This window comes from Eretmochelys imbricata, chromosome 8 (genome assembly GCF_965152235.1).
Source record: "Eretmochelys imbricata isolate rEreImb1 chromosome 8, rEreImb1.hap1, whole genome shotgun sequence".
NCBI classification, from domain to species: Eukaryota; Metazoa; Chordata; order Testudines; family Cheloniidae; genus Eretmochelys; species Eretmochelys imbricata.
The window spans coordinates 4,658,919-4,674,244 of NC_135579.1; positions in this window are offsets into that span (position 1 = coordinate 4,658,919).

Consider the following 15,326-nt stretch of genomic DNA (forward strand, 5'->3'; position numbering starts at 1 on the left):
CATATTCTATATTTAATAGCTAAGGCAATGCTTTACTTCTCTCCAGCACTACCTTCCATCTAGAAGAACTGGTATTTAATGTATAATAGGAGCTGCACTCACAGAGTCGAGACACCCCTAGGAATATTGAAAGCATGACAAGCTGCAGCTTCAAGGTAGTGGTGCATGGGAAAAAGGGAAGAGGGGGGTTTTAAAGTTAGCTGTTAGGAAGAAAAGGGAAAATGAAAGAAAAGTCATGAAACAAAAACAGGAAAGAAAAGACATTAGACAAAGTCTTGGATGAAGAGATGAACTTTGCACCTTTTTACGAAGGACAATAGGGGTTAAAGTTCTAACAGACCCCCAGCCGGAGTTTCAAATAGCCAAGACCCCTCCACGGAGAATGTTTTGCCTCCGGCCGTCAACAGTACTTGTAACTTGGTCATTATGTCCCCTTCTGTGCCCGACCCACAGAGCATGCAAGTCCATTGCAGCCTCCAGTTCAGAACCTGGCTCTTAGCTCAAGCTGTAGAGACCTGTGCTTTCCACTATGCAGGTCTCCAATTCAATTCCCCATGTGGTGTTTGTCAAAGAGAGACAATTAGGTACTGTTGTCAGGAGCAGTTCAGATATCATGGTGGCCCATGGGGCAAAAGAACAGTCCTAGGGGTTCCTCTAACCTACCTTAGCTGGCACTTGAGTGCATTGTGCTCCCACCATCCTAGAGCTGGATGTGGGAATGGTGCGGGACCCAGCTATGCTGGCTCTGGGCCAGCTGATATGTCGTTCCCCCCCCCACACACACACACACACATTGGGATAATTTGCAGCTGGCCAAATCTAGATGATTTCTGACCCCTCTGTGCTGCCAAAGAGGCACAAAAGAATCAGAACCCAGGGGAGAGTCTGGTTTGTGGTCTCTAAGACAAATAGGGCATTATAGATTAAAACCAACAACTTCAATAGTGTTTAAAACCAAACCGGAAGCCATGCCGTGTGTGGAGCACAGGGATAACATGCTCATGTGGATCAGCTGCATTTTCCCCGATAGCTAAAGGTTCCCAGTTATCTCAAGGGTCAGCCCTAAGTAAAGTTCACTGTAGCAGTACAACCTAGCGGTGCCCAAGTTGTGCATGACTGAGGTGAGGTCCACATCAGTAAGAAAAGGTGGCAACCTCCCAGCTAGCTGCAAATGGAAAAGAATGTGGGATCAACACTGTTGCCATCTAGGAATCCAAGACCACGCGGGTGGTTGGACAAGCAAGAGGCACAGAAGTGCCCCAAGATCATCTTTGAGCATCTTTGGCGCAGAGCGGGCAAACTCCAACAAGAGATGGAGTCATTACAAGGCCCTGTCAATTTCTTTGCTTTTCCTTCCCCAACCCCCCATTTGATCATCATCACCTCTCTCTTATGTGGATGAAGTCTCAGCCAGTTCATTCTTATTGAAGTCCTTGGCCAAGCACTGGAAAAGCAAGGAAACTGCCAAGTCTGGATCTGATGAAAAGGGCACAGATGTGAGTGTCACCAGCACTGAAAATTTCTCAGTCTGCTCTAGCTGCTTCAAACAAACAATAAACAGGAGGGGGATGACAAGATGCAACCATATGGGGTCCCACATGAGAAAGCCATTGGGGCTGGGGGAGAAGGGAAATGAATCCTTACCCACCACCATCCTCAAGAACCTGACAAGTGACGCCTTCCTGATGAGGCCACATATAGAGAGCTCACGTGTAAAAACCTGACTGTCTATGTGACTGTCCAGGTAGAAGCATCAGTCAAATTATAGCTACAAAATTGCAAGGAATACCTACAGCCACTGCAACTGGTCCTATTTACCCTTCCTTAATTCCAGCCACACTGTAGTCCCCTGTGAAATATTTGTCCTGTCCATGCCACACCTAAGCTTGTCACGGTAACAATCTGTCTGCTCTGCACTGTACAGTCATTCAAACCCACCCGCGGGGAGAGGGTGCCATTCGGATGTGACTATTTCCAGGGCGCGGTGCAAGTGACAGATAGGCATCTCCTGCTGCTGCTACCACCCCCTCGTTTCTGCTTCTGTCATACTTACCTGTCAGTGTTTTTGGGGCACAGCTGTTTCTATATTTAGTCTGCAAAACTAACGCCTGGATACCAAAAGATGATATGTTTATGATTCTGCTTTCAGGCCCAGAAAAGAAGGAGCATGTAGACACACGTGCTGGGGTCCTTGCCCATACCTAGGGCTGTAGGCACTACAGTAATAACGAATAATAAATATAGGACAGACACACTCAAACATACATTATGCCCAAAAACAGTATACAGAAACACACAACTAAGTCTGCACTGGCATGCACACACCCACGAGGATGCACAATACTTGCACACATTTTATTTCAGTCTCTTCCTCCTTTAGCGGGATGTTCAGAAGATGGGAGGTTACCACCCAACCAGCACCTCTATATTGTAAGCTGTCATTTCCATTGCAAACTTTGGTTTTCAGCGGGTTAGTTATTCAGCAGGTTTTTTTTAATTTGGACCGACATGGCAGGGTTTTCGCTTTATGGAGTTTCTATGGAAAGAGTATAAAAATCTGAAAACGTTTCGCCCTGTACAACCTGTGTCTATTTACAGAGAGTATATTATTTACAGAGCACCTTCTGTGTCTATGTTATTGGCACTTAGGTCTTTTACCTGCCTGTTCTAGTACTTACGTTAATAGGAGGAGACGGTCTATGATAAATTGTATTGCTCTAACCCATGTGGACCAGCCAAACAGCTGCTCTCGTCTTCATGGTTCTGCGAGTGATCACCTCTGAGTCCCTGTAAAGCAGCATTATGAGACTGCTCCAAGAAAAACTTAAATAAGGTTTGTTAAATTAAATCTTAGTGAGGCTTTGTAAGGACAAGCGGAATGGCGGGGGGAGAGAGAGCGGCTAACATCTTAATGCTCAACAGCGATTGCTGAGATGGGGAACGTACCATCAATACCACTGAAATGCACTGGACTCACCACGTGGAGTGGAAAGATGAAGTTTGAAGAACTAGAAGCTGTGCTTTCTTTGCTGTATTTCAGCACAGAATGCACACAGAATGGCAGCATTCCCTCGGAAGTGCCGGGCTTTAGAGAGTTTATCTGCCGATTTCACTGAGATTTTTAGGGCCAAATTTGCAAACAGTGGTGCTCAAGTGGTACATTCAGAATCCATAATAGTGCTCTCAGTTACCTGTTATCATGTGTGAGTTAATGCAATTTTGGCACCAATCTTTCAGAATTTGGCCTTAAGGATGAACTGTAAAGCAATGAAAAACGAAGGCTAGATTTAAGTACTAAATGACTCCATTAACCAGGCTGTGTGAGCCATTCAGCACACAGGCATGTTTTACCTAACTCTTTAAAATCATTTTTTCCCCCTCTCTGAGATTCTCTTGGTCCTTCTTGAGTCCCTGAGGGTTTCCCAGATCTGTGAGGTCACAGTATGATGCAGCCTCGAGGATTGCAATGAGACTTCTGATAGTATGTGTCACATTCTGGGATAGTTTTAAGAAACCAGGAAGTAAATCACAAAAGTTAGTTACAACTAGATAGACAGGCCCAGGCAAATGTCAGAGTATCCAATCTGAGCTTCTCCCAAGGTTCAAGGATGTTCATATATGGGATTTGGTTTGCCCCATTTCTGGCTAAAAAAACCCACAATTCTCATTTTTGCTGTGCAGGGCATCTGAATTCTTGAAAGCCTAGTCTGGCATGCTATGCAATTCCTATTGGTTTTAATTGGCAACATCGCTAAACACCCATGTGATGCTTTGAAAATGTATCTCAATATAGTTCAGCAGGTGTTGTGTGTGTGTGTGTGTGTGTGAGAGAGAGAGAGAGAGAGAGAGAGAGAGAGAACATTCTTCCTTGGGAGCCACTTTTACATATCTATGAAGTTGATACATGGCCTTGGTCCAATTACTGTGCTTTGCTGGTCTTCTCTCAAGCATCACTGTTCTTTAAGGGAGGAATGTTCTGAGCCCATTGGTTGAGGAGAGTTCCTTCTACCTCTCTGCAGGTGAGCTGTGTTCAGAGCAGGCAAAGACTAAGTTTAGTGTAAACAGACTCCTAGCAACCTGCCCATACTCCAGTCCTATCTCTACTTCCTCAGCTCGCAGATGCTAGTTGAGTTCTTCTCCTCCATCCCCCACTACCCAGCAGGGAAGACTGACTGTGCTACAATGGAACTGAACTAGGCTCAGTCCGTTAGCAAACCCAGTAGGGCTGGGGCATATGCCAGGAGCCCGCCTCCCCACAGCAGCACTGTGGCAAGGTGTATGGAATGGCCACAATAACACTACTCCTTCGGCCTGAGCGGCCAGCCAATATTTGGAGCTCTGCCAGGTTGTTTCCCATAAGAGGAGAAAGTGATGTTCCGATGAGTCAGGTACTTCTTTGGTACAATCCTGTTTCATTACAAAGAATGCACACAAAGCCCGGTTTCCCTGAGCACAGGAGAGACAGACCACAGCAGGCAGTTTCCTTGCTCATGATTTTCAAGCCACTCTTGTTGCCCCAAGGAACTCCTGTCTGCGCTCCCTCTCAGGGCCATGTTCACAACTGCTTCTCTCACTGTCTGCTGGCTTTTTGCCTTTCTTTCTGCCTCTGACACACAGAGACCAAGGCTGAGCCATTGTATTTGCAATCAGTTGCCAGCCTTGCATGTGGCCTACTGCCCTGGATGGTGGTTTCCATTGTCTTCAGATATCTTAGTCCATATAGGAGCTTACTTTGGTAAGTTACTAAATGAAGCTGTACTGGGGTAAATCCCAATTTGCCCTGGTCCAGCACAGCTGCATTAGGGAGAGCAGTGTTGCCATCTCACAATTTTATTGGGAGTCTCATGAGATGCAGTGTTTTTCTTAAAATACCCCAACTAACATGTTTTAATTAAACAGGATTTAAAAACACGTTATCACTTTAGGCCTTCTTTAGAGTTAAAAAAAAAGAAAAGGTATTTTTTTTAAATCAAGTTAGCTAAGATGACTTGAAACACCCCTGGATGCCCAGTGTAGACACAATTTAAACACATTTACAATCATGTTAGTTGGTGGTGGTGTAGCCTAGCCCAGTCCCTCTCCTCTCAGAGTCCATCATTAACACAGGTTTTTTTAAGGAATTAAATGGTGTCTCCACTAGGTGCTATCTGGTGTTCTAAATTGTTAGATAATTGCATTAAAAAATCCCCCAAACCCTGTTTTTTCCTAGTCTGGAGTCTAGACAACACCTAGATTCTAGGGTTGACCATGACATCTGTTAAATGTTGTCTACATTAGATACTAACACCTTTTTAAAACACCACTTGGCTACCAAGTTTTAATTAACACAAGTGTTGTTTTTAAAAGTGTTCTCATCTTGGGTGGACAGTGTTTAACACTTGTCAGCTGGTCATGGTCAACCTTAGGGCCTTGACTAGACTAGGGAACAAAGTAACAACGTGTCTGGTGGTTTCTTTTTTTCCCCCTCCAAATTTTGCCAAAAATTTTCAATTTTCTCTCTGGAAAATCTAAACAAAAATATTTCCCTTTGGCTCAGGAAGACCCAAATCAAAACATTTTGAGTGTTGAACCACACTGAACCTTTCATTTTGAGTTAGTTTGATGTTCAACTTCCAAGCTGCAATGGTGCATGATGGAAGATGTATTTCAGTTGTCTCATATGCCTCATTCTTCCCTATGAGCCAGGCTCTCTGGCTGGACTACATCTCCCATGATGCACTGCAGCTCTCCTCTGGCTAGAATGACGCAGGGTGATGTAGTCTAGCAGGAGAGAATAGGGACGTGAGCCCACGGCTCAGATGCAGATTAATATTGAACTGGCCCAAAATGAAAGGTTTTGCCAACTCCAAATAGAAAAATTTCACAGTATTTTGTTCCAGAAAACATTCTGATATTTCAAATTTGTGTCCCAAATCAGGATGAAGACACAATGCCAAAATATCAGAATTTCCTGTAGGACAGAAATTCCAAATTTTTTATCAGCTCTAAAAAACACAAGCAGGTGCAAGCAGATGTCAACCTCAGACACTGTGCCATGCTGCAGGGAGCTGCGCCAGGCGTTGTGGAATAGGTGAAACAATCCATGGGCCCCATAATGCTACCAGGGAGCGCCATGTGTGGCTGCAACGCACTGTGGCCACTGAAATCAGGATGGCTAATGTTTCCGCAGCAGCACTGTGCTTTTATTTGTGCAGTTCCATCAGTTAGTTTCCCACCAGTTCATGTCTCCAGTCCAGACGCAGCCGTGCACAAAAGCAAAATCAGCAGCCAAGCATGCACACAAGTTCTATTCTGCATTTTAACACCAACGCACAACAGGCAGATTATAACTGGCACTCCCATAAAATTCTTTACCTGCAGCCATGTGATTCTCAGAAAGGTGTAAAATTCTTCCCTATCAGATGAATAACATTGCTTCCATGCAGATCCTTATAACTCAAAACTCCTCTGATCACCTTGAAGGGCAACCGTATCCAGACCAATAAATGGCTTTGGGAGAGTAATTTTTGATCCATGGAATAAGAGGATCACTGCAAATGAATCCTGTTGTATTCCCATAGGCGGGCTTTTGCTGAGGAGGACACAATGGGCCAGGTTCTCAGCTTCGCAGTCTGAGTCTTCCAGGCCAATATCTAGATGTGTTGCACGTGCACTATTCAAGAGACCCGCTCACACTTCCCCTCGCTCAACAAGTGCACACATGGCCACAGTTCAACAGGCCATTTACACGCAGCTAGAAACAAGTGTTGTAAACAACCTCCTTCCCTAGGGAGAGCAAGTTGGGAGGATCCACTGCAGCTTGCAAATGTTTTCCCTGCCACTAAGAACGAGTCACCAGGACAGCAGTCAGCGAGCATCCCAGGCGTTGTGTATTGGAAAGCTGCTGTGTAATCTTTGCCATTATTTTGCTGTAACTGGACTGGGGAACACGGGACAGGAAGGGCTCTCCTGGGTCATCAAGTCCAGTCCTCTGCTATTGCAGGCAACCCCCTAATATCATCCTGTTAATAAATTTACCAAGTTCCATCTGAAAACTAGTTTGGTTCCCCCCCTCACCAGTAGTCCCACTGGAAATACTGTTCCAGAACCTCCCTCCTCTACTTTCCAATTTCCAGTCTAAATGTATTCCTGCCCAGTTTATACCTGGGGCTGGGGGGAAGCGTGACATAGGTTTACACTAGGATGTTGGCCACGAGGTAGCTGTGTCAGTGCAAACCCATAATAAAGGTGCAGTTTAATCCATCAGTTTGGCACCAGATGATGCTATATCCCTCTCTGAGCCCTGAATGATTAGGGGTGGTGGGTGCGAACTGGTTACCCTACACTTAGGGAGCCGAAGGATGCACTGGATGAGCCTGGGGACTTGTGGAAAAGTAGCATGTGATCATGTCATCAAAGACGGTATCAGGTGTATGCCAAGGGGGCTGAATTAAGCTGGCACAGGTAACCTGAAGACTGGTATTAACTTTTGAATGCTGGCTTTGCAACCACAACGTTCTTTTAGTGTAGGCTTTTTAAGTGTTATATGGATGGAGGATGCAGTTCAGGAAGCTCCTGGAGCTCTGATGCGTGGGTGGGGTTTTTATTCACTATACACCGGTATTCTCTTGTCCCTGCTCCAGAGGTGCTGCGCTAGGCTCAGTTTTCCAGCTTTTTCTTATCACAGACCTCTGGGGCCGCACACCCAGGAGCTGGACTGAGGAGGACATGTGGGGGAGAAGGGAAAGGGACACTCCCACTTCAGCTAGCTTTCCCCCCGCACTGAAATATCACTGAGTCATCGCTGCGTGCTCTCCGTCACTCTCTCTGGCCTGAACATGCAGCATCTCCGTGCTCCCTGTTTAGCTGCTAGGGCTATTTCAATAAGAAAGCAGGGGAAAGGAGATCAGACGCAGCCCTCAAAACACATCAAGCCACTCTGGCTTTTTGGGCTCTAAATGGAAGTGTCCTGCAGTGGGTTCGGCTGGAGGGATCAGGGAGATTTGGGTGGGAGATGAGCTACCTCAGCCTCACAGGCAATTCATTTGCTTCCCCAGACATTAAGCTCCTGCATCATCGAAGCCACCAGATCACTGAAGTGTGAGCTGATCCACGCCCTCGCTTCCCTTCCCCTCCCCCCCCATCCCTGAAATTGAAGATCCACTAAGCTAAGTGTCCCCCCGTCTGACCCTTATGACACTGTGGCATGCCCAGCTAAACAACTCCAGCCTTGCAATAACACCCTGTCAGCAACTGGTCAGTGAGTCAGAGGCAAAAGGGTTTCAGTAATGAAGTAAAGTGCAGTGCCAGCAACAGGCCATGGGCTACTATTGTACAATCACAGGCTATGGTACACAGAGCAGGGATTACGAGATCTATGTCAACAGCATGCCTGTATACATAAACATTGCAGTGGGAAGGGTTTGCGTTGGTGCATTATCCCCAATGAAGTCATCTGTGATCAAAATTGAGCTCGGAGCAGGTTGGCACACAGTGAGTAACTCCATTTTAGCCCCACCCACTGCCCCACAGGATGGCAAGAACCCTGGCCTGGCGTGGGGGGAGGGGCTCATTGGGGGGGCGCATCCATCCAGGGGGGAAGCCAGCACACAGGTACAGTGTAAGCCAACTTGTCCACCCGGCACCAAAAACTTCCCCTCCAAAGAATAAGCCCCAGTAGGCCAGATTTTGCCCGGCCCCACACCCATGCAACCCCTCTGAAGGAGTCAGTGGTGCTGCCTGGGATCAAACAGAGCAGAATTTGGCCCTGTGTACTTAACTGGGGTCATGGTCTCAGAAACGTACAAAACCAAATTCTGCCACCTTCCGTTGCACTCTGGCAGCCCCCTTCAATAAACTGCACGGAGGTAGCAGGCTTTGCTTTGCTGACTTGGCTTGGAGGCCTAATCCAGCACTCTGCATTGCCATGCAGAAGAACCTCTGAGGAGCGACTAGACTGAATAGCTCCGACAACAAGCCCTGCCCAGTCAACCTCTGTTGGGAAGCTGAAAGCTATAACACAACTGGAATGGAGAAGAGGAAAGAGACCCTAACACCCGGACCTGCCTTCCTCCCTGGGAATGCACTGAACAGTGGGTGTCCCCTATGAAATGTTTAACTCATCCCATTTTAGGCCATGCTAGCTAATGTGATATACATTCATTCCATAATTTCAGGGTCCCATTGTTCATGTTTATCACAGCATGAACATTTAGTAGGAGAAGATTCCAGCCATGGACTCTGGGTTTAGAACAATGACACAGCACCTGAAAAAATGTAAGCAATGTCCTGGCTGTACATGGATACTTAAAGAGCTCCAGAATCCAGCCTGTCTGCAGAGGAAAGCAGTTATTTAGTGAATGCATTTAAGCGCTGCTGTAGCCATCCGAAAATTGTCCCTGCATCAGAGAAACGCCAAGCACAGTAGCCACAAAAGCACAAACCAGGGTATTTGTAATTAAAACCTCAATGTCGTGTGCAAACTTCTAGAGCTTCGAGAGGCAAACAAGTTTAGAGCACACTAACTAGCATACAGCGGCAAACCCACTGGATACAACTCTGGCTCAGCTTTCATACAGAACTGGCATCAGGATGGTGAAGGAAAAGGCTTTTCTGCGCATGCAGAGGCCCTGTTTATGTTGTTGTTATTGTTATCGGAGATGTACCAAGGGTTAACGCAACTGAAGATGACTTTGTCACCCCTCTGCCTCCACACTTCCCCAACCCCTGGGACCTGACAGCAAAACGAGGAATGGTCATATCTTTGAGAATAAACCACTGCGGGGGACTTCCTCTGGTTCAGAGTTGTGTCGGTGGAAATTAACATGGTCACAGGATGGCATTCCCCAGCAGCTGACTAAATACCCAGGCAAAGCCGAGAAGGCTATTTTCAATGCTGGAAAAAGCGATGCTGGGACTGTAGTCTAGAGCAAGCAGTTTATTTTTAGTAACGCATGTTAAATAACGGACACAGTCAGCTCTGCAGCCATGAGTTACTGTACCATTATTCAGTAGCTGCATTCTGATTGGGGCTTGTGCGCTCCAGCCAATCAGCGAACACTTCATCCCGACAAAGCACAGTTTTGGACCCAAAGTTTACTCTCAGTTTCTCATGGGCTAACCGTAGTTTGGGGAAAAGTTTCTGCACAACACTAGGCAAGCCACTGCTATGATGCTAAAAGAGTTATGGATGGTGCTGATACATATGGTAATGGAGAAGTACTAGAAAAGATTCTGGGGGAGATAAAAACAAGGCATCGGGAATATGATGCTACAGACAACACTTGTTCACTGGAGGGGTAACTAATAATGACACACTTGAGACCACTGCCTGCCATGCTGACCAGTATGATCTCATTGTTTCCTTGTACTCCCCCTTGGTTTGTCTGTATCCATCTGTTGTCCCTTGTCTTACTGGTACATTGCAAGCTCCTTCGGGCAGGGACTGTATTTTTGTTGTGTTTGTACAGCGCCTAGCACAATGGTGTCCTGCTCCATGGCTGCAGCACCTAGGCACTACTGTGAAATGAAATGAAATAAAATAATAATGGGCTCTATGCCCACTGCAGGATGACCTAGTGGCTAGAGCACTGGCCTAGGACTCAGAAGACCTAGGTTCTATTCCTGGCTCAACCACGGTTCTGCTAGTGACCTTTGTAAAGTGCTGTGAGATCCACAGATGAAGCGAAGGGTAGGTACTGTTACCCATCACCACACCCAAGATGGGTGTCTTCTTTCAAAAACACAATACTCCCCATGGGTTTTTCTTTTAAATCTCCTTCCTCTGAAACTGCAACACAGATGTGCTGCTGGACCCGAAGGCAGGATGCCATCAGTGCAGCATTTGTTTGTTTTGGGTTGGTCTACTAGGAAGGTACCAGGAGAGCAGGAGAAAGGGATCATTATCCCACACTATGCGGGGAAAGGCTCACGCAATGAGTGCAGTAGCTGTAGGCCAACAACTCTTGCTCTGTGTTCCTGGACAAATCCTCACACTGGTCTTCACTCCGCTCCACCCTCTCCTTGTGAAATGTCCTCTCCCAGAGCAAGCAGGGTGATCTACAATAGATGCTACACTTGCTCTCTGTCTGTTATCTGAGATCCATTGTGAAGTCAACTGGCCTCTGACACCAGCACACGTAGACGTAAAGGTAAACCTGCATTCAGTCAATAGGGCTGTCTTGTGGAAGGCCCTACGAGGCACCAGTGTTCCCAACATCCTCCTGAGGCTAATTCAAGACCTACAAAGTGGCCCAGGGATATGGGTTCAGTGGGGCACCTATAGGCCTGTCAAGTTTCACGCTAGTTCCAAGGTGAAGCAGGACGTGTTCTGGCCTCAGCCCTGCTCCGTCGTGCAGTGGACTGGCTCCTTGAATATCTCCACAAATATCAGTATAGCGGTCAGTTCCACGTCTGTCACCAACCTGGATCATGCAGATGATGTTGTCCTCTGCAGGCAGGATGCAAACGATCTCAGAGGCACACTAGAGAGCTTCCAGCATGAGACAGTGGCTCTGGGGCTAGGGATTTCTTGGGCAAAAACAAACATCCAGCGTGTCAATGCAAAAGTTGTGATACAAGACATCTGTGCTGCTGGACAAACCATGGAAGTAGTGGATGACTTTATCTGCCTAGGAAGTAAATGGTCATCAAATGGACGCACCCTGCCAGACATCCTAAGGAGAATGAGTTTAGCAGCCTCAGCCATGAAGAACCTGCATAGGGTCAGGAGCCAAAAGAAGGTGAAGCTATATACACAAATACACATTTATCAAACCTGTGTACTTCTGATCCTCTTATATGGCTCTGAAACATGGACTTTGCTTAGACAACACATCAGGTGGCTGGAGGCATTTCAGATGCGTTGCCAGCGCCGACTACTAGGTATAAGATGGTTTGACTTTATTAGTAACAGGGATGTATCATTGAGAACTGGCCTTGAGAGGACTGCAGTCATCACCGACCGCTGCCAGCTGGGCGTTTTCACTCATGTTGCCCACCTTGGAGACAAAGTCCCCACACATCAAGCCCTGCAGATCAGACTTTGAGATCAGAAGGGGTCAGTCACTGCTCAGCCACAGACTGGCGGCAGTCATGCGGTTGCCTGTGATTAACTTGGCTGCGCCAGATCAGTATTAATCCTGTGGAACTCATAGACGCCTGGAATAAAGCCACACATTGTGATCTCTGACACCCCGTGCTATGGACCTCCACTGTCTTAGCATATTATTGTTGTTTCTCTGAAGCATCAGGAATGGGCCCAACTAGAGATGAGCGATGGATAGGGTGGGCCAGGTCACCACGCATTCTCTCTCTCAGGGGATTGGCTGGCTGGTTCTTGCCCACATGCTCAGGGTCTAACTTGTCGTCATATGTGGGGTCAGGAAGGAATTTTACCCCAGCTCGGATGGGCAGTGACCTCAGGGGCTTTCCTCTTCCGCTGTAGCATGTGGACATGGGTTGCTTGCCAGGGTATCGCTCACTTAATCATTTCGCTGCTATTGTAGGAGCTTCGGGCAGAAAAGCTGCATTTTGATGCTGGAATAATCAAAGCCAGGGCAGAAGGTTCTGGCTTGTCCCGTCTCTAGCTCTAAAACCCCATGGCAAGGATTTCCATAATGCAGTGCAGTCAGACCTGAAAAAGCAGTGCCTAGCTAACAGGCTTGTGTAATCCACAGCCTTATATCCCGGTCTGAGAGAGAGATAAATGCAAATTGAGCCATTAAGCATCTCCTGTAGCCATCTCTGCTTGTCTCTGTAAAGCCACAGAGAGGCCCAGGAGAAAGCAGTCACTTCTCCCACTCCTTGAGGTAGCACCTCCCAGACATACACAACTCCCCCTGCAGATGCACTGTTTTCCAGCACACCTATTTCCCTGGAAGGTATTTTTGGCTGTTTCTTTTCCTAGTATCAATTTTATATTAGGGTAGGAATCAAATTAAGAAAAATGAAGACGTGGGGACCTACCCGTGGGCTAGGTGCGTGCGACTCTTTTTATTCTCTTCTCCGCTGGCCATCTGTTTCATCGCCTCTCTACTTGGGGACACTCTCTCTCCTGCTACAGGATTATCGATGCTGTACAGAACAGGGTCCCTTTGGGCAGAGATCTTGTGTTTCAGCTTTCCTGTAGAGCATCATGTACACTTACTGCATGTCACCGTATAAAGAAGCAGTTTAAAGAGGACTCGTGAAAGACTTTTTGTGCAATTTTGATGCCTGAAGCAGCATTGTTTATGCCAGTGGTGCCCAGCCTTATTACAGAAGAGGGCCACGTAAACCTAAGCACAACCGTGGGTGGGCCAAACAGAGTCTATGTATTTTAATAAGATTTAAAGTCACCTGTATTGATTTAGATTTTAGTTCAGCTCGTTTTGTATGTATGTAGATAGGTTGTTTCTATGTACAGTATTGACTATTTACACGCTTGTGTAAACTAAAATGATATAAACACAACGACAATACACTAATGAATTGGCTGTTAGTATGTTGTGTTGAAGCAGGCCGTTGGCTTTATGAAACGCTCTGGTGGGCCATGTGCGGCCCATGGGCTGTAGGTTGAGCACGCCCAGCTTATACAAGAGTGGTGCAGGTTGTTTGCGTGTGTGTTTTTCTACTTTCTTTTTAACCTTAGAAATCTCATGATTTGAAGGCTGCTCTTCCCTGGTTTTGCTGCAGGACTTCTTGGGGTCTGATGTGTGGACTGGGAGAGTCCTTTTAATTGAAGCGCGAGGGGGGACTGTCTCTTTAACAAAGAGCTCCTTCCTCCAAATTGGTTGAGACTTTTAAGGTAAATCAAAATGAAGTGAACGCAAAGGTCTATACAGTCCGATGAAAATCTCCATTCCTCAGCTTCCCATTTCTTGAGATGTCATAACCCCACTAGTCCTCCAGACCCCAGAGTGGTCCCAGGCAGCTAAAGCCACAACATAAAAACCAGCAGACCAGACCAGCAGCTTTCAGGCCTTCCTTATGCACCAGAGAAAAGGAGAAAAAGGCGCAAACCTATTTCCACTGCAGGCTTTGTAGGTTACTTTTACATTCTTTACATAGCCAATTAGTATTGATTGTTTAGATTACAGTAACAACCAGACTATGGTAGGGGCTTTGCAAACACAGTCCCTGTCCTAAAGCTTTGACACATTAAACCAAAAAATGAAGTGTTCTCCCATGAACTGAGGGGAAGGGGCCACCTTCCTCACAGCCTGCAGGTCTTGTGAGAGTCCCTGAGATATTTGTGAGAGTCCCTGTCCCTGGAGAACAGGTGGGAAGCACCACTGCTTTTCAAGAGTGGGTTTATTGTCTTTTTTTCTTCCCTCTCCTGCACCTGCACCAAAGCCTTGATCACACTGTTACATCCCTGGGTCTTTTGAGCTCAGAAGGGCTATGCACCCTGCAGGGAAGCCCCAGAGAATTGAAATGAACCGGCCAAAAGGGCTGGAGGGGAAAGGAAAGTCTTTTAGAGGGAAGACCCAAGTACAGCTGGCGTTAACTTAAAGCTGGGGACAGAAATCTGTGCTGTAGACAGTGAATGTTCATAGCGCTACGCACTTGGAATACACAATGTCTGAAGCAGTGACTCTCAACTTTTCCAGATGACCGTCCCCCTTTCAGGAGCCTGATTTGTCCTGCGCACCTCCAAGTTTCACCTCACTTAAACACTACTTGCTTTACAAAATCGGACATAAAAATACAGAAGTGTCCCAGCACATTGTTACTGAAATATGGCTTCCTTTCTCCTCGTTACCATACCATTATACAATAAATCAATTGGAATATAAATACTGTACTTACATTTCAGTGTATAGTCTATAGAGCAGTATAAACAAGTGAGTATCTGTACGGAATTTTAGTCTGTACTGGCTTCCCTAGTGCTTTTTATGTAGCCTGTTGTAAAACTAGGCAAATACCTAGATGAGATGATGTACCCCCTGGAAGACGTCTGTGAACCCCAGGGGTACACGTACCTCTGGTTGAGAACCACTGGTCTGAACTTAAGGAAGTAGAAGACTCTGTGAGGTGCCTGCTAAGTGAACAGTCTTGTGAGCTGGCTTCTAATTTAAAAGCCCTGCTGGCCAGGTTGCAACAGGCGCTGTGTGTGTTTTATACTTGTGGGGGCGGGGAGCGTCTATAGAGGAGCCTGGGCTCAGCGCACAAGTGGAGGAAGATTGGCCTGCAGGGCTGGGACTCCTGGGCTCATTCAGCACCTTTGCCATGGGCTTCCTGGGAGAGGCAGTATTGCCAATCCCATGCATGAGTCAGGTTGGGGGGAGGAACCACACAAGAGAAGGGGCAGGGATGGGGAGTGTTGTGGTGTGGCGAGGGCCCTGCGGTGCCTTAATCCAGCCCTG